General features: G+C 38.6%; 1 protein-coding gene across 2 annotated transcripts in view; it reads right to left on the reverse strand.

Moving 5' to 3' along the window:
• Positions 1–20,975, reverse strand: part of LOC129762148 (uncharacterized) — a 64,553-nt gene that overhangs the window by 33,322 nt on the left and 10,256 nt on the right. The gene's annotated exons all lie outside the window — the stretch shown is intronic.

Here is a 20,975-nt window from a genome sequence, read left to right on the forward strand (position 1 = left end):
TTTTGAAATGATAATAAATTGCTTTTTATTTCGCTGACGGGGTAAGAATGACCACCCGCGGGGTAAGACGGAGCGATGCTATTTTCAAACAGTTTAGTCTAGTAAAAATCACAGGAACAGTGTTGTCTAAGGTACTAAATGTTTAGGGTTGTTCATAAACTACACACAAACTTCTGAAAAGGCCATAAACATTCCACGTGTAGAGTTTTGCAAATATTCGTGAATTTACCAAATTATCGGAATCTATAAGGACGATAATTCGACGGCTTCCTTATGTACTTTCGGGGCATTTGTTTGTAAATAGACGAGCAAAAAGATGGTATTTTATTTGATATGAAAATCATTCAATATCACGACGTATGGTGCTTTTACCCCGTCGAAAGTAGACCGACTTCCCCTCAGAGAACCTTTTGCATTATTTTGAACCGGAACAATCTACTGAAAAAATGAAAAAAATGAAAAAAATACTTATTTTGGTTGCCTTGAGATCGCATGCAACCGCAATGGACGAAAACTTTGTTTTGTTTACAATTTTGATATTTCGTGCGCTCAAGTGTTGCCAAGTATTTCGAAACGACACAAATAGGCTTATCATGCTTTTTGCGTAACATATTTGCCATTTTGGCGTAGGACTACGTCTAACTTTTCAATATAGGGGCCCATTTCAATATCTCGGCGTGAAAAAGTGTTCAGTTTTTGAACGCTAATACCTCCTCAATTAATGAATGGATTTTGGTTCCAAATACACACATTGATAGGAAATATCCTCAGCAATTGTTTATATGCTACACATTACGGGTTTTCAGCTCATATAAAGTTCAAATTGATGAAAAATTGGAAGAAAGAATTTCCTACTGTCCCATACATTTTGTCTACGCTTCCTTTATCTCTGTAGTCATTGTAAAACTGCGTATTTTATGATCTTAAAAATCCAAGATGGCGACCGCTACAAAATGGCGGATTACATATTTTCTCAAAGCCCCATCAATATGGGTATCAAATGAAAGGGATTGACTAGTAGAACACAGCTATTCATGAGGAGTACAAAGCCCATTTATATCACGATACGAGACGGTAAATTCCTATTACGATATGCTTGCTATCAACTGTGTGTTCGTTGCCGGCTGAACAATAACTCCTACAACATTTGAACCGCACGACATTTGCACGACAAATTTAGATTTTTTCGTATTTGAATCTATCCGTTTGAGTGTTTACTGAGTGCTACGGTTTTATTTTATCTTTTGATTTTTTTCTGTGATTTTGTACATAAAAAACTGCTCATTCTGGGATCTATGCTCCATGATATTCGAATAATGTACACCCCTTGGTGTAGTCCTACGTCTCTCCGGTTATGTCCCCGACATTACCCACCCGTCTTTTTTGTGCCTAAGCAAAACAAGATTTTCCAGATGTTCGTAATGTCATCGATAGAGCGCGATCGTTGAAATGAAAATTTTGTTCGGTCAATCTCGTTGCAACCTTTATCTTAGTGCGCTCGTGTTCATCTTGTGTTTTTTTTTTTATCTCCGACGAGTACATTAAATGTAGTGGTGAATCGTTTGCCAGACTGCGTTAAGCCCCGAGTATTGTCTGTGATTCTCGAGATTCAGCGGTGTCATAAAAGGATGGATCGCTAGCATGACTGGGCTGAGCCGAAATCAACGAGAGATATGTGTATTTTATTTCTCTGCTCCTCTAACATATAGTTTCTCGAGAATTTGCGGTGGGGATGGGTATATTTGTATACATATTTATTTATCTTTCCTTTAGCTGTCCTGTTAGGGAAAAATCGGGAAAGACGGACACCCCTGTATAATTGATAAATTACATTTTTATTTTGAATTTTATTGATGTACAAACCTGCGATACAGTGTATCAATACCTTTGACACTTACTGTGTACACCTAGTTGGCTTTCTGTTAAAATTGTAAATAAAAACAAAAAAGTAATCTACAAAGAGCAGCTCGATGTAAGTTTTCGTCTGCAGAAAACAAGGTTCTCATTGTTATCGAGTAATTTTTTGGGGTGTTTTTCGTTACGTGAATGTTTTACCATCACTTCTCTTCCAGATTATCGAATCAACGGTGAAGTTTTAACATTTTTACTCCAGAAATATTGACGAAAATAAAATACTAATCAAGTCGGGTAAGACGGACACTCCACCGATAAAAAACAAACATTTTGTTTTTGAAACAATTTGGTTATCTCATCCTTCTTTTATTATCAGATGCTCACTAGTTACGTTTGCAAGTGCAACCACATACCTTGGACAAATCAGCATAGCGGTTTTTAAAACGTAACCCGAATTTATCATTCCGAATGTCGGAAATAAAACAGCTTCATGAAAAAATGAAAAAAATGAGAAAAATTACAAGCTTACAATTATTCTAGGTGATTTTAGTCTAGCTTTTTTGTTAGATTATCTTTATGACATATTTTCAGAACATTTATCGAGTACATTAACTTGAATTTTCAGTTAGTGTCCATCTTTCCCACCCTAAGTGTCCATCTTCCCCGCCAAGTGTTCGTCTTTCCCGACTTAATCTTATTTTTTCAAAGATGCCGGACACATTCATTTTCAAAATTTCTGCCTCAGAGACCAATTTTGTTATAAAAAGAGACCTAGACTATCAATTTGTGGTGAGATAACTATATATTTTTTTCTGTGAAATTCAGGAAAAAAAATCAACTTTTACTTAGGGTGTCCGTCTTTACCACCCTTCTCCTACTGTTAGCATTAATTTTATATGATAACCCAGTTTCCTATATTTTCGAGCTGTTATAGGTACAAAGTGGACCGAGCGGCGGAAAGTGCTACAAAAGTGCTGGAACCGTACCCCGCCATGCCTCCCCACAGGCAGCACTGTCTACACTTAATAATTGTATGCGATTATTTATACTGAGCGAGAAGGCATCACTGCAGCGATAGCTTTTCTCTTTCTTGTTGAACTGCCAAAACACGAAACATGAAAGTGTTAAAGAAGCAGTCGCCAATATCAGCTGGTTTTAGAGATTCTATTCTCAATTGGAATACTTCTCGGTGCAGTAAAACAACATAAAGAAAACTTCCAATCGAAGTATGGACAGGTAACAGAAGTACTTTCATTGCTTTCGATCTACAGAACATTTTACCTCTATCTCATATTTTTCAGAAACACTTAAACGCTAAATGGTACAGCAATATTCCGTTGCAATCGATACGGACGATCGAAGGAAACTTTATGTGTAGTTTTCATCAAATTCTTCAAACGGCAGACATCATCTCGTAGAAGTGATGTGAGGACGGAGAAGGTGATTTCGATGGAGACAAAAACTCGATCTGTGTCAATGAGGAAACATTATGCAGTAGCTGCAACCATCTATCCACTGAAATACCACTGGTCGATGATGAATTCTCATGTAGAGCACCAGATGCGACGAAAACAATTAAGCTGAGAGTGGATAATGATCCGAAGAAAATTCGCACCTGTCGGGGATTTGCTGGTGACAACATGAACGCTGCAAATGTTTGCTTTGAATTTTAGTGGCATTGTATTAAGTTTGAAAGCATTGTATAAAAAATAAATGTTTGTAAACAACGCAATTTTTTTTATTCCTAGAAAACTTTAAACTTTCTTCAAAACAAATACCACCATAATAAGGTTCGAGCAGTTTTTCAATCGGTCGACACGGTGACAGATTGGCACAGGTTTGGCTCGTAATTGGTTGTCGAATATGAAGGGTAGGTCGACATAATTATTGCAAAAAGGCACGATATCGGCACCGTTGTCGACACCACTTGTTGGGACCAATTTGGCACAACAATGTAGAGTGGGAACTAGCTATCATTCGCTTCAGAGATGGATTCTGCGCACGGGGCAGGATTCTAGGAGATCTCTGCGACTTTTGGACTCCGATTCTGGTGATGGATAACTGTTCAGGATTTTAAAATGATTAATTCTGAATTCCAGATATAACTGTTACATTTCACATTTTTGCTTTCAGATATGAAATCGACCGTCGCGTGACAAAATATATGATCAGTTAGGGAAAATTGTGTGCGCGATAAGCCGTAATTTATTTTCTATACATGCTCTTGGGTTTTGGTAACTAAATCGGTTCATTGGCTCGAGATATTCAATAATGTTTTCTTGGTGACCTTCTAAGGTTTCTCAAAGAACCTCTGTTGTCGCGATTGAAAAATATCGTAAAATGCATCGTCGGCTCGAGCGATATTTTTTTAAGAAGTTTTCTCGGTGACCTTCTCAGGTTTTCCAAAGTGACCTCAGCCATCGCGATTGAAAGTGTATTGAAATATAATAGGAGTAATTAAAATATCAAGACATATCGTCGGTTCAATTGATTTTAAAGGAATTTCTTAGGTGACCAGGTAGAAAATCGTTGATTTGAGCAATGTTGAAGCAGTGTCTCAGAGACCTTCTTAGGTTTAGAAAATAATCTCGGTCATCGCGATTGAATAATATTTTGAAAGATAATACAAGTGACGAACTCAGGTTGTGCCAAAAATAATCTGGGTCTCCGCGATTGAAAAACAATGAAATATATATATATATATATATATATATATATATATATATATCTATGATACTACGTACTACGCACGCAGAAAAACGGAATGCATTACCGATCCGATCAGAATGTATATTTTCTTCAAATCTCATATCGCCGAATAGTTGAGAGTTCACGTTTTTAGAATCACATCACTTACCGCAGTGAATCCTGATTTTTCTTAACCATTCCCACTAACAACTATACCTTACATGATAAACGCTAGGGAACCACGCTATAGAGGCGACCTTTGTGGCTTTCGGGCGGCGCATATCATACTAACATTCCTTCCCTTCCCCTGGTGACTGTGAGGACGTGGCCGGCGTCGTTATTGACCATTTAAAGTTCGAATCACCGAAAATTACACAACGAGAATGATTTGCTAGTCCCAAGCGTCTTTGTGTGTTTTTTGTGCAATTTGGTTGGTTCAGGTCAATCACGGAGAGCAACTACGAATTGAACAGTTTACCCAAGCTCAAGCTCAAGCTAAGCAGAACAAGTTTTTCCATTTGGCTGTAATGAGCTGACTGAACCTGGCTTCACACAAGTCTTTTTGCGCCGTTGGTTCTTATAACATCTATTATCAACTATCCATTATATTCATTTTTCAACTGCAGTAATTATTTGACGCAAAAAAACATTTCCTTTCTTATCTTTGAGCTGCGCTCGTGTTTTTGACGTTCGATTTTTCGGGTTTTTTAACCACTCTTATTGCTTGCAAATGTTTAGCACTGGTTAAGAGATTTCCAATTCGTCTTTTAAAATTTGCAGTGTTTATTTCCTATGTTTCCTGTCATTGGTGTCAAAATCACAGTTTTAAATAGTCCAAAGAATTCATTGCAAGATTTACGTTATGGAATATGTAGGAAAAGCTTAGACGTCTCTAGATGTCTTAGACAGTTTGTTCCATTTTTTTATGCATTCACCTTAACACCTGGATATGAGATCACTTGTCCATCGTCAGTTACAATAACCCATGAAGGTTCAGACAACATTCGACAACGCTAACAATTGAACTACGAAAGTTATGGAAATTTATGCAACAGTAAAACAACTGTGCTCTGTGATTTGTGCGTACTGGAAGCTTCATCCTGTTGCGAAGAAAGTGAACATCGTCAAGTATTTTGAGTCCGCCGGATACCCCCGTTCTGGTATCTATAATACCGTTACACTTCTGGAGAATAATGAGTGCTACGCAATCTTGAACTGCAGCTGAAGCTAAAGCAGAAGATCGAGGAAAAGGTTTCTAAATCGTTCCGGTTTTTGGGCAGGGAGGTTGGAGTAACAGGCCAGACAGTGAAAAAATAGCTAGCGGAGATGGACATCTTTATAAACGTAAGTCAAAGCCGACCGTATCGGAACAGCAAACTGTGGCCAAGAAACAAAGGTTGAAAGTGACCCAAAGAAGGTGCCTCTGAGGCTCACCATCAGCGAAAAGAGGATGTCAAAGCCGTTCTTCTTCCGTTCAGGACGTTCGGTGAACGGAAAGATTTACAACACAAAGTGCTTGCCAGATATTACCTCCTTCATCCAAAAATAACATCCGGACGAGAATGTGGTGTTTTGGCCGGACCAGGTCTCCGCCTATTACGTGAAGAAGTCGCTTGAGGAGATGAACCGTTTGAAGAGGGATGTTGTTCCGAAGTCTGCCAACCCTCCGAACGTTCCCCAGCTGCGTCTCATCGAGAATATTTGGGCCAACTGGGGCGGAAGGTCTACTTCAACAATTTCGTGGCGAAAACGGAGGAGGGACTAATAAATAAATCGAAGAAAGAACTGACACGTTATGTTTATGTTAAAAAAAACCTCATGGAAATTTTCCGAAATTTCCACCTCATGGAAAGAATTATACGAGCTATTCCAACGTAAATCGATTGACGATAACAATCTCGCTTGCGTTCTTCCGATCAGCCACGATAACTGGCAGTCTGTTCGGCCTAAAGGCGGCTTTATTCCGACACGACATGATACGACACGACAGGTTATGTTTTGTTCGAGACAAATGTTATTGGAAGTTTTTTTTTTATGTGTATGTGTATATATAACGAATCCAATCAGATAATGCCATTACGGGTCTCTCGGAGAAAATAATTTGTCGGATAATATAAAACCGCCAGAGCTTTCGAATTTTCAGTCACGGAGGTGTGTCTAGCCAGTATTTTTTCGTTTTCTGAATGAGATAAGGATTTTCCGTTTTGTTTCGGTCGGAAGGAAGCAGCTCACGGAAATTTAGTACATTTAGTACACACTCTCTTGAAAAATCCATCAGCGTCCGTACGTAAACTAGCGAGAGTACTGATTTTTCCCGAAAGCGACGAATCCATCATCGAGTAGGTTACAAGTGATACAGAGCAAGTAAACAAACCAATTGAAACCTAAAACAGAAAAAAAAGTGGTTGAATTCCGGAGCCGGGCATGGGGTGTGGAGATGCGGCAAGAAAAGTGGAGCTTGTTCGTTTCGGGCATCTCAAAAAACGAAATTTACCCTTCATCAAGTTCCATGACGTTTTGGCGAGTTTTACCTAGCTGAGCCTGAGTAAATCGGCATTGCAAAGATATGCAAGTCGGAAGTATTTTTGTATTGCAAGTAAGGTGAGTGATACGAATAATTCTAGCAAATCTCTATAAATAAAAATATAAGGCCAAATGTGTTGGTAAGCGAAAAACCCGAGGAAGAAATGGTCCGATTCGAGCAGTCTTTATTTTTTTTTGTATTCGTCTCTTTTCGTAGATCAATAAAGTGGAGAAAAAAGTCGGAACAAATTTCTGTATAACTCGAAAACTAATCCAGTAAATAGAGCCAAATTTGGCATGTGAAGGTTTTAGAGAGCACGAAATGTTTCTATGGTAAATAGACACTCCACCCCTCTCTCTAAGGGGTGGCTGCCATACAAATAAAACACAAACTTCTGTATAACTCGAGAAATAATCAAGCAAATTGAGCCAAATTTGGGATGTGAGGGGTTTTGGGTACGAGAAATGTTTCTATGATGGTATGAACCCCTTCCTCCTCTGGAATGGAGAGCCATAAAACTATTACACATAATTTAACCAAACATGATAATTGAAAATTTTCGGAAAAATCTGAATTCGGAAAATTCAATTCTTATATGTTCTATAATTACAAAGTGACAAGCATCATAGTCCATTTGATGGTTGCTCCAACGAAATTGATTTGGAAATGGATTTTAAATGGCTACTGTGCAATGGATAAAAATGTGTATCGATACGATAGGAATACTCTTGCGCCAAAAATGGCTACTGTGTAATATATAACAAAAACTATCGTTAGATAAAAATGTACACGAATAAATTCGGCTCTGTTACAGCTGAATTGCTAAATGAGCAGATGGGATAAAAAAAATAAAATGGTATGATTCCAAAAAAAAATTGACAACATCCTGCACTTCTGTAGTCATTCATAATTACAACTGCACTCGACAAAAAATTAGAAGAACAGAGTGCGAAGGCGATATATTAAATTGATCTTGAAAGCCTGTAAAACGGGAAGTAGGGTACATCGCTAACTGTTGAACACTTTCCAAATGTTGAACAGTCTGAGGAATTCTAACTAGAAATCAATTTCAATTGTTGTTTTTCAAACACTATATTCAAAAACATCTGCGTTTGAAAGTTATACATGTTATGTTGTCCTACTGATAACATTTACATAACTCTTGCCCTTGAAAATGCGATTAAAATATCATGTAATCAATGATCATTTGGCATAGTGATTTCCAAAAAAATATAAATAAGAAAGTGCATCTTCAAAATAAGAATTTTTAACTGCCACTATTTTTTCACAACGCCTGATAGAACGTTTTAACAGTTCTTCAATCATCTGGGGTTCTTTTACACTAAAATATTTTATGAATAATACATTTTTAGATGCTGTTATTTTCTCATATTCCATTTGTCGAACACTCCCATAACCTCAAATTGTCTTTTCCATTAGAAGGGGAGCAAGTAAAACTGCAGTTGAAATTCAATTATGTTGGTGTATTCTAGTGTGCAAATCAACAAAAGAAAAAAATATACCGAAGACAACAATCCTATGTAACTGAAACGTCCACTTTTGTAAACAAATTAATATATGTGACCATACTCAATTTTGCCCTTCTATAATTTTGAGTGTGCGACTATACTCATTATTTCTCTTCTTACATATTACTTGGAAATTCTTTCAAATTGAAAAACTTCGAAGAAAAAAATAAAACAAAATGATATTCAATTCACCCATATCTGGCAACCCTGCTTTCGTCATTGGGTTTATTTACATTACCGGTTTGTCTCACGCAAAACGGATATATGATACTCTAAGACAAGACCAGACAATAGGGGGTCGATTTCGGACCAGTTTTCGGACCAGCTGCTGATTGGTCAATTTTAAAAGGTTGCCAATAATATTTGAAAATACACTTCTACATAATGTACTCATGATATGTAGTCTCACTAGTTTTCAAAATAAAGCATAACATAAAAATATAAAGCATAACAGAAAATTTGTTGTGAAATACGCAACAAATTTGCTTTACATCATCCAAATGTAGTTATTCATAGAATATCTGATACGAAAACATACGTTAGGGACGTGAAAAATAGCCTTCAGAAACTTTATCTCATTTGGAAACTTGACATCTGGAGTGGTTCGGCATCCCTGTTGCCCGCACATGGTCGAAGAGTAAGAGTAAGAAGCCAGTTGTCACGTCTTGTTTTAGATGATACTAGGTGAGGCCGTTTTGTCACTAAGTTGTTTAGGGAAGCGGTTTATGAAAACAGTACGGAAGAAGCGCAGAAGCGAAATTATTTACCTGAAGTTTGAAAGAGACAGGCTGATCACAAGCCAGGTTTCGAACAAGCGTATTGTGTTTTGTTTACAAACAAAACGCAGTATACTTACAAAAAAGCTACAGAGTGGTTTTCACATATTGTTCCATCTTATGATATACCCTAAGCGCCTTGGTCTCTCGAAAAAATGTTGTTGAGGTTAGAAACTAACTGTTCAACATCCTGCGAGGATCGTTCAACATTTGGTTGAATGGATGGATATGTGTTCAACATTTGGGTTCCAGAATACCATTGAAAAAATATGCATTGTTGAACAATGCAAGTGGTCTAATACAGGGTTTTTCATTTCGGGCTTCCGAAAGTATACAGCTCTGCGCTGACAACCGTTTGACATAGCTGTCAACCAAAGCGTCATATCGTTAGCTGAATGTCTGCCATTTTACAATATGGATCATTTTAGCATCGCACAACGTGTTAATTTTGTTAAATTATACTATAAAAATGATGAAAAACCGGCAAATGTTTTTCGAGCATTACGGACGGATTTTGGTCGTCATTGATGACCTACAGAGCACACAATCGCTAATGTAGTGCGTAAATTCGAACAATCTGGATCCGTAGCGGATATTGTGAAACCTGTGCATCATCGTAATGTGCGTTCGGCCGAAAATATTGCTGCTGTTGCTGCCAGTGTGGAGGATGACCCGAATGTTTCGATTCCACGGCGTGCTCAGCAATTGGGCTTGTCAAACACATCATTGTTGCGAATTTTGCATTTGTACTTGCACCTACATCCATATAAAGTCCAACTTGTACAAAAATTAGAGCGTGGTGACCATGGAATGCGTCGGGCATACGTCGGTTGGGTGAACGAACAACAGCAGCAAAGTGCTGAATTTTCGCATCGAATTTTCTTCAGCGATGAGGCACATTTCGAGCTCGGTGGCTATGTGAACACCCAAAATTTCCGTAAATGGGGCTCAGAAAATCCACACGTGATTGTTGAAAGGCCATTGCCTCCGCCAAAAGTCACTATTTGGTGCGCATTATGGTCTGGTGGAGTCATCGGGCCGTATTTTTTTGAAAATGAGGACGGCGAGACGGTAACTGTGAATGGTGAGCGCTATGGCCGCATGTTAACCGATTTTTTTTGCCACAAATTGAAGATATGGATACGGATGACATGTGGTTTCAGCAGGACGGCGCCACGTGCCACACAACACGACCAAACATGGCCATATTGCGAACGAAATTTGAGGGATGCATAATTTCGCCTTTTGGTGATGCCAATTGGCCGTCCAGATCATGCGATTTGAACCCGCTAGACTTTTTTTTGTGTGGTTATGCGAAAGACCGTGTCTATGCAAACTCTCCGCAAACTCTTGAACATTTGAAAGACAACATTCGTGAAGTTATGACCGAGATACCACCCCATATGTGCCGAAAAGTCATCGAAAATTACCTGTTCCGGATCAAGGTGTGCGAGGAAGCCCTAGGTGGACATTTGAATGATGTTGTATTTCACACATAATGGCATAAACCAAACTTTAATTTGAAATAACAGTTTCATCGAAATTCGAATTCTAAGTGTGTTTTATTTCAATTTACTTTCGGAATTTAAAGTTGGAAAACCCTGTATAATAAATACAACAAGAAATGACTCTTAATGGTTGCTATAGAGTGATGCAGGGGAGTTTTCAGTAATTCCATGTGTAATCACGAAGAAACTAAGAAAGTTTGAACATATCTGGCTTAAGCGTTCAACATTTGGCGAGTTATCCTACAGCATTTTGAAGTTTAATTTCCAGTTTCAGAATTTTGTACGTTCACCTACGTTATCTAGTTGTGTGTAGATGTAGTGGACAAAAATATCGAGAAGGAAAAAAAGCGATTTATTTCTGTTCTGTTAACTTGAACCTTTAAAATGATGCTCATCCTATCTTCTTGCCTTGATATTTGGCGAAGTTCCTTTCAAAAATCCTTTCAAAAATCAATCAAAAACCTCGATGTTGCAAAGAGTTCCTCTATTTTTTTGTCGAGTGTATTTCATTCGCGAAATTTCAGCAAAAGCTGAGTGCTTTGATGTGAATGTAGAGTTTTCGTTTATATTCCACAATAATACCATGCAGACGATCGATAACAAATAAACAGATCTTAAACATAACGAAATATCCGGAGTAAGTGAAGAGTAATGACTTCTATTGGCAGAATCAAGATGTTGAGTGGTGTATAATCTCCTTGTTGAAGGTCACTCAAGCATTCCGCCAACTCTTCACGTGACGGACAACTGCAGGATGCGTCATTATGAATATATCGTCGACTGTCAGATGCATAAAATACATTGTTGCTGTACGTTATGGTAAAAATAAATCAGATTGCAAGGCGGACAGGCAGAAGGGCAAGGCAGAATAAGCGAAATTGGTCGGAATGGAAGAAGGCAAAACACCGAAGCGTGGGATTACCCGCCGGGCTGATTTATTGCGACTTTTGAACTGATGCCCAAAGACGCAGAAAGAACCTTCACAGCCACAATAATGGCAGTGATCGATTTGGCGGTGAACGGTAATATGCAGACGATTAACGAGTGCATTCGGGAGATTACTTAGAACCGATCGTGTGCAAAGAGCTTTCATCTCGAAAAGGTTGATTGAGACCGCTCCGAGCCTTAATTGCGCATCCTTGTACTTTTCGAAAGAGGCTTATTGTGCTTATTGTGCGATTATTTCATCTCTCGAGGCGACGTTTGATCGGAGATGACTGAGCGTTAATTTTATATGTTGCAAAAACGCAAGGCCTCGGCGTTCCACGCGGCGTTCTCTAATTGTCAATCCGTGAACTTTGGTTTGGGCATGAATGATTCTGTCTCGTTTCGCCGTTGCACCGAATTTTGAAAACTTGTCCCGATCTGACACACTGGTGGCCCACATTTCCATGCTCAACTCCAAGGCTCCCGCGGTCTCGCAAACAAGTCGGGGCGTTGCTAGAGCGCTTTTCGCCAGCAGCCAGCCAACGCGCAAAACGTGCAGCAAAAGTTGTATCATGTTGTATCCACTCTTTTTTTATGTAAATTAACCCAGGTCGAACTCCTCGCCTGAGCACGGTTTATTTAGACAGAAAATGACGCTCGTGATTCGGTACCTGAAAAAAAACCTCGAGCGTAAAATATTGCAGCTGGCGTCGTCGTCGTCGTCGGGTTGGTATTTGGATTGCCCGCGTTATACCACGGGCAAGTAAATGCTACCCTAGCATTCTTGAAGGTGATTCTGGACCTCTCACCGCATTAGAACTACCGTTAACTAATTACGATTCCGAACGACCTACCGCCGCTGTACCGCCCCATTATTTCCCCACAAGGAAGGAGAAACTGGACAGTTCGGAATGCCCATTCAAGTTTCTCAGACAAAGGAACAACTTTTGTGTCCTGACATACAGCGAAAGTCAGTATGACAAACCTCAGTGCAAACAACACAAGATGCGAGCCTCTGGCTTACATTTTAACGTAGTGTTACTGAACGACTAGATAATAAGCCTTTAGGATATAGCAACAGTTTAGCTTCATTAAGCTTTTAGCGGGCATTTGTTCCAGTTAAAAATAAATTATACGCCTCGTGGTTAAGCGCCACTCATCATATATTTTCTGGTTTCAAAATCTCCGTTTTTTTGTGGATTTCAGACAAGCACCTACATTCATACATCGATTGAACCGATTGCATTGATAAATTGCCGTTAAAAGCGAGTCGGAGAGGCAAAAAAAAATGAAAGTTCGTTAAATTGTTCCGGAGCAGGGTCTTACCTCATCCTCGCTGGAAAAGAAAGTTGTGCCCTTCAGTTCGCCCACTGCATGACTTCATCTTTTTGACATAACATTGATTATCTCTGTTGTTGTTGTTGTTATTGTTATTGCATTAAAAGTTTTGGTGCTCAAGCCCAAGTGATGTTGTATCCGTATCCCGGCATCACGATTATGGTTGTTATTTAAGATTAGGAGAGGTGGGGGTAAACCGAACATGTTAAGAAGAACTTCAATTATATCTTTGGAAACTCATGTTTCCCAAAACTTTGATGCAGTTTCTTGCAATTCACTATACTGATTTTCTACCTAATTGGCCAAATATTTTACAACAAAGTGTTTTCAATGTTTTTTACTGAAATTAAAACAGACCGAAAAGTACAACATTTTTTTCGATGCAGGTAATATGGACAGGTTTGTAATATACGAAGCGTAGAGGTTTATCGATCGCGAGAGGAACAATTTTATTCAACCAAGGTCTGAACTCTATGTCCGTTAAATGATGAAAAAATCAAATTAATCCACTTAGAAGTGATACCGTGCTTTTCAGCAGTATTTAACGGACAGACCCTCAACTATTTTGCTTTTGGTTCCAGTCAGCTTCTAAACAGTCCACATTTGGCGATTTGATTTCCATTTATAGACGCAGGGCATTCCTTAGGAATAGATTGAACAGACTTTTCACAGTCCATCTCTTCTAAAATTGCCTTCCTCTCGTCAGCCGTATCATCATAATCCATTTCCGTGAGATTGAACAGCTCACTTGAGATCACCTTCAACTCTATTAATTCCGCATGCCACTTTGGCATATTCCCCGTTGGGAAGCGTTTGAGTGACAATTCTCCTCCCAACACATAATCAAGGCGCGTAGAAGTATAGCCTAAGGTGGGCCAACTTGCTAAAACCACTCTTCAGCCATCTTGGAAGTCTACTGTGTTTTGTTTGTAAACAAAACACAATACGCTAGTGCCGAAGCTCGTTCCTGATCAGTCTGTCTCTTTCACGCTTCAAGCAAATAATTCCCCTTCGGCTTTCTTCCGTACTGTTTTCATATACCGCTCCCCTAACCAACTTAGTGACGAAACGGCCTCACCTAGTACCATAGACCCGTCTTGCACACAATCACTGCTCACTTTCCGCCGCTGCCAACACAACTGAAGCTGTCATGGTTTTTAATCACTCGCGAGAACTGCCAAACTCACAAGCTGGTGTAAATCAAGGCGCTTAACATACTGCCAGGTTGGCCAAAATGTGAAAACCACTCTATAGCCATGAATTTACAGGAGGAAATTAACACACTTCTAAAATAAAAAATAATGAATGAAAATTTATTTTTCTGTATCGAATATGTATTCTATGCAGTCTTGCTAATGGTTACCATCGTATGACTATTCATGGAGACGTATGTGCTGTGCCATTAATGAACTTTTTTTTTCTCTCTATTATAGTGACTTTCAAACACATTTCGGCTGGTTCGTCACTTTTACTTCCATTTTTGGAAGAATGTCGGGAGTGAGAATTGAACTCGTGATCTCTGCGTGAGAGGTATGGATGTTACCACAACACCAGATCGCCTCCATTAATGAACATCATAACATGAACCGTCAAAGTACCATCGACTCAAAAATGTCATGACATTTCGTTTTGTTTCCCGTCTCATTCATTAGCTATTCCTCGTCCAGTAATTAAACAACAGTGTTCACGGGGAACGCTCACCGCTGAAAACGTTCATTCAACACATTCGCACTTGATAGGGGAGAGTTTTTCGGTTGTTTTGATCCAAGTAATCCGTCATCCATCGTGTATGGATGTGAGAGTGGGAAGGTGGATGTATGCGTGCAGCTACGCTCGAATGCAGAGTAAAGAGCGAAAAAGAATGCATACCACTGCAGTTTTAATGTCAAATGACATTAAAACTACAGTCATATTAGCCGGAATTAAAGGATGGTTATGAGCACGAATGGTAGAATGGAAATAGCATATTTTCACCGCTCTTCTGGGTACGTTCGTCAGAAAGAGAGAATATATAAACGTTCAATTGATGGTCGTGTTTGCAGCTGTGCATTTTGTCTGGGGTGACTGTTGGAACCGAGCAATGCATTCTTGGTCACATTCGCAACACATATTGAGCCGTGACTCTCGCGCAAGAGCAGTATGTGATGGTTGAGAGAAATGTCGACCGTTTACAACACTGCGAGACTGGATAACGCAACACTGTCTCTTTTGCGTGCTATGCGAGATCTCGGAAAGTCTACATAGAATTTCTATTACGTTTTCTCGCAAATTGTGAAATAAAATTGAACTGAAATCGTGTCTGATGATGATTTTATATTATAATGGTGAGTTTTTGTAAATGTTGTGTGTTGTGCAATATATAGCCAAATGATTAAGTAAACGTCGTGTTTTAAGTAATCGAATAACTTAAGAATCTCCATTAAAATTTAAAGATTGCAAAATTGTATTCTTAAATTTTTGCGAATTCGACTATTATTTCGAGTTAAATATGATTAGCGAATGGGCGCACCTTGTTCCATAGATCTGCCTTGAGCTCACCGAGCAGTTTGATATGTTTGGCAATGACAGTTAAATTTGCAACACATCTTGACTCGCGGATCATATCCTCTTGGCCGGGGCCTGATAATGAGAGATTGACGGGATGAAATGTATCCGAGAAGCAGTGTTGAAGAAATCATCTTCGCTAAGCTCTAATGCATAAATTTCCGGGCTAGGTTGCATCGAAAACCTATATATTCCAAACGAAAATCAAAATGACAGATGCAGACAACCAATGAATATGAGCAAATGGACTTTTGTTCTTCAACAAGGCGCCTAGAAGTATATCCTAAGATGGGCCAACTTTCTAAAACCACTAACCAGCCATCTTGGAAGTTTACTGTGTTTTGTTTGTAAACAAAACACAATACGCTAGTACCAGTCTTCAAGTAAATCTACACTTATGATCTGTTCAAACAGTAATACATTACAGGCTACAATACGACATTAGAAAGTTTGAGTTTTTATGTATAATAAAATTGTGTTCTTTGAGTTATTTTTGATGTCAATTTCACTTTCAAGACTAACATTAATTTTTGGCCCTCCATTGCAATTCCTATCAAGAGTTCGGCTCAATACCAATCACCATCCCATCGAGCGAAATTTCGCATTACGAAATTCGATTGATTCTGATCAAATCAATGTTTTGGTCGTATATAAAAATTTATATTCTATTTTTCATTAGATCGCTGTTGGTATTTTCAGTAATTCTACGATTAGAAGGATGGGAAACCGATGTTTTCAGTATCTTGAAACAATTTTTAAGTGATTCACTGAGTAATATTTAGGAATTGCATTCAAACAAAAAAAAAAAACTGCTCGAAACTGATAGATGCAGCTTTCACACAATCGATCCGGCCGATTTGCTAAACTAAACCAAACCAATTATTTTGTTGCTGGAAAAAAAATTAAAACAATTTACAGTTCCACAGGACAACACAAGATATTTAGGTACAAGGTGAGCGGACAATAACATGTAGAGCAAAGATGTATGGATCCCAGTGAAAAAAAGTATTTCTTTTTAGGAATCCAATGTAATATAAGAACATAAGATAGTAAAAAAGATAAATAGAAACAACAAAAATTTGAATATCAAACATTTAAATGTGTCTCCTGTTTCGCTCGCTCATATTGGCTCTAGCATATACAGGGTGGGCCATTTAAAGTGGAAGCATCTGGCAACCCTTATAACTTTTGACAGAGATGTCAGATTAACAAATGTCATACCGCGTTGGAAGCGTCATTTCAGTACAATTTTAACCATGGAACAATACACACCTAAACAACGCGCTGAAATTGTTCAGCTGTACATTCAAAATAACTTCTCAATTGTGTTAACTAAACGTGCGTGGAAAAATAAAAATAAAGTTAAAACATCGCCTGGAGACAACACTATACGTCGATTATATGCCAAATTTATATCGTCTGGTAGTGTTGGTAATGCCAGTCATCTGTCCAGACAACGACGAGAGTTTCGACGAGAATATTGATGCCGTTCGAGCCAGTGTTGCAGAGACTGCATCGACATCAGGTCGCCATCGTTCGCAAGAGTTAGGCATCGCTCGAACCACTCTCCGACGCATAATTCGTGTTGATTTGAAAATGTTTCCGTATAAAATTCAAATGGCTCAACAACTTAACCCATACAGCGGCTGCCACGACCAAATTATTGCGCGAAATGTTCCCCGGAAGATTAATATCGAAAAACGGCGATCATGACTGGCCACCGAGATCACCTGATTTGACGCCTCCTGACTTTTTTTTATGGGGATATTTAAAATCCAAGGTATACACTGGTAAACGAAGGACCCTGGCTGCGCTGAAAGACAATATCCGACAAGAAATTGCTGCCATATCGGCCGAAATATTGGGCAAAGTGATGGAAAATGCCGAAAAAAGGGCACATTTTGCGGTCAAGGCCAGAGGCGGTCATTTACGAGATATCATAATCAAAAAGTAGTTAGAACAAATCTCCTTGGACCAAAATAAATTAAATTAAAAAAAAAATTTTTTTAATTCCACTTCTTTACTTTGCTATTGCAAAAACAAATCCTTCCACTTTAAATGGCCCACCCTGTATATCATACAAATGATATACATGTATTGGGGAGTAGAACATTTTCTGTTACTTTTCAGTTCATTTAATGTAATAAATTGGGATGCCATAACATGTGCTAAAAATGAACTTTGGGTGTATAAATCATTGGTCGAACTACTTGTTTGCTATCCGATCCTAATCATCGCTAACAACACACAAATATTGAAATTGCTGCATTCATAAAACGCAGTATTGGGCCTATTTCTCATTTATTAACATATTAACCCAATCATTCCATTCATTCCTTTCATTCCTTTCATTCCTTTCATTCCTTTCATTTCTTTCATTCCTTTCATTCCATTCATTCCATTCATTCCATTCATTCATTTCATTCTTTTCATACCATTCATTCCATTTATTCCATTCATTTCATTCATTCCATCCATTCTGTTTATTTCATTCATTTCATATTTCATATTCCATTTCGTATTTCAAAATTAAGAAGCTTTTTTAGCGATTTTTTTTATTTTTTACAATACCCTCAGTTTACTAAACTTCCACGTAAAACATTTGATGACGAGACATAATGTTGATAACCATTATTTCGGTACAGGATACAGCGGGCTTTGTTGGACTTCAACTGTGCAACACTTTTTGATACGTGTGTATTCATGCCGTCTGGTGGGGAGTTTCGCTGTATTTTTACATCCCACACACGCATTGTTGTTGTTTTACGCTCCGTCAAAGGTAAATTGAAGTGGTTAAGAAATGCGGAATAATAATCCTGGACTGTGATTTCTCTTGCAGTTTTGCTCTAGACAGCGACATTGGAAAGCATATGCTGAGTTTTCGTTTCAATATAAAATTTATCAAATATGCTTTTCAGGGGCTACGGGAATAAGGTAAATTAAATGCAATGATTTAACCGTGCAGTCGCATCTTGGAGACCAGCCTTATATTTCATTTAATCAGCACGAACTTTTCCGCGCCGGGGATTTCCTCTCAAGCAGAGATGCCAGATTTTGCGTGCTTTTGGTAAATTCAAGTTGAAGATTCACCAGGAATTGTCCAAAATGATATGAAAAAAAAAAGTGAAAATGTCAAAAAAATGGATGTTAGGTGTCAATGAACCCCACCAGAACAATTATTTCAATTATTTAAATTTTCCACTCAAAAATGAATTTACCTTTCCGTACATATCTAATATCGCTTCTCTGTTAACTCACAAACCGAAATATAACCATCAGTGAATTGAATTTTGATATCAAACCACTCAAAATGATTAGTTTCGAAGCAGCTAAATGCCACTATATTCACACGCGTTTTTGTTTCCCTCTTACATTTTTAATCAGTATTCATTACCATAGGCTGGCTTAAATATTATAGAATAACATGTAGAATGTGTTCTCATTAACAGAAATCTGAATCCCAAAATGTAACTATACAAAACAACCACCTGTTCATATTACCCCCACTGTCCGTATTACCCGCAGTTCCCCTACACGTTCAGTCTTTGTGGGCGGACTGAACGGAACGTGCTCCGTGGCTCAATAATCGTAGCAATTCAACACGGTAGGTTCTCAAACAATTACCAGCCAAGAATGTCTACTGCTGGCCGTTGCGCCGAGAACGCAAGAACCACTAATAATAAGTGGTTCTCAGCGAAGCCCAATGATCACCTACTGTTATTATACACCCAATCAAGCACTCAGCTCGGTTGGCATGTTTAGGCTTGATTGCATGCAACGCCTTTCTAAAGTCAATTGTGGCAACACACAGTGGCGAGTACCAATTGGTCACAAGTCACACGTTTTCGCCATTCGCGGAAAGAAGGGAGGCTTCTACTGATTGTCTGAGAACGGTGTGCTGATGATGATGGGACAAAGTTCATGAATAACGCAAAGCAGCCATCAAGTGACGAACGCGCTCGACATCGTAAAGAACAACGCTGGATGCACTTTCCGTGAACTGACAGATCGACCGTGGCGGCAGCACTACATAAAACTTAACGATCCACTTACTTCCAGTCGTAATGGATCGTGACTATATAAATGCATCCTCCGCTTTTGTGCTTGATTTTGATCGACGTCAACAAAATTGGAAACGAATTGGTAGTTTAATTGCAAGTGATATTTATCCTCTTCTGAATTGAGCAAATCACTCATAAGCCCTTGGCTGGCCCGGAGCTATTTTCCATAAATCATGCGTACAACTTTTTCTACATATCTGGAGTCGTGGTGTGGTTCACAATCAAAATTGTCACCAGATCATGACGTAACAATTTTCAGAATGTCTTGAGGCATTCGAAAGTAAAAATACGCTGGGAACTATAGTGGCCAGGGCTTGGAAATATTGAGCTTGTTAAGTAATATTGAAAATATATTTTTATCAGTGTAACGCGTTTATTTTGCTTGTCGATGCTGCTGTCATTCATTCGACAGCAACAAATTTACAACTGTGTTCATTCATATTCATTCTGTGCTATTTGAGCTTTCTCTAAAGCTCGAGTCATGAGAATTCATTCACATTTATTCCATTGAATTGTCAGGAATGTTGTGACTGTTCATTTTCAATATCTCGATATGTGTGTGATTTTCTCATCGAGTCAGTGCCCTGCTTATTCAGTTATTTTTGAAGTTACTCCGAAAGGGCACAGCAAATCGGTGGCGCAAGCGGAAAAGCAAAAAGCAAAAGAGCAAGATCTGCATGCACACTTACAGCTAAGGATTACATAGGCTTGGACGGCGAGGAGGCATTCTGCAGAACAGATCCGAGTAGCGAATGCAAACTTCGTCAGCCAAAGCTGGATGGCGATTTCATCGGCTAATCCTATAGCACAGTTTGATCCGTTTGCAAAAGGAAGCTCGAAATATTCCCATTGCAGTCGTGTCTTGGACACCACCATTTTATGTTCGTGTGTTCAGAATATGAGTCAAAGGGCCTGATTCTCGAATACACTACGAATACACTTCACGGTGGAAACGGAATGAAACGTATTCGCGATGACAACGGTACGGTGTCGACATCTGGATGCGAGATTAGTTTCCCACTAAATTTATCATTATAATATCAAATTATCTTCAGATGAAATTTTTGTATGAGATTATTATACCACATGAAGAAAACATGAAGTTTTCCACTCACATTAAACACCAGTTTGATACGAAGAAGGTAATTTTCATCAATGATTTTTTATTTGAAAAGTGCTCATTCTGCCTGAAAACTCATCATTGTCTTCGACACTCCACTAACTCG

The sequence above is a fragment of the Toxorhynchites rutilus genome, chromosome 1 (genome assembly GCF_029784135.1).
Source record: "Toxorhynchites rutilus septentrionalis strain SRP chromosome 1, ASM2978413v1, whole genome shotgun sequence".
NCBI lineage: Eukaryota > Metazoa > Arthropoda > Insecta > Diptera > Culicidae > Toxorhynchites > Toxorhynchites rutilus.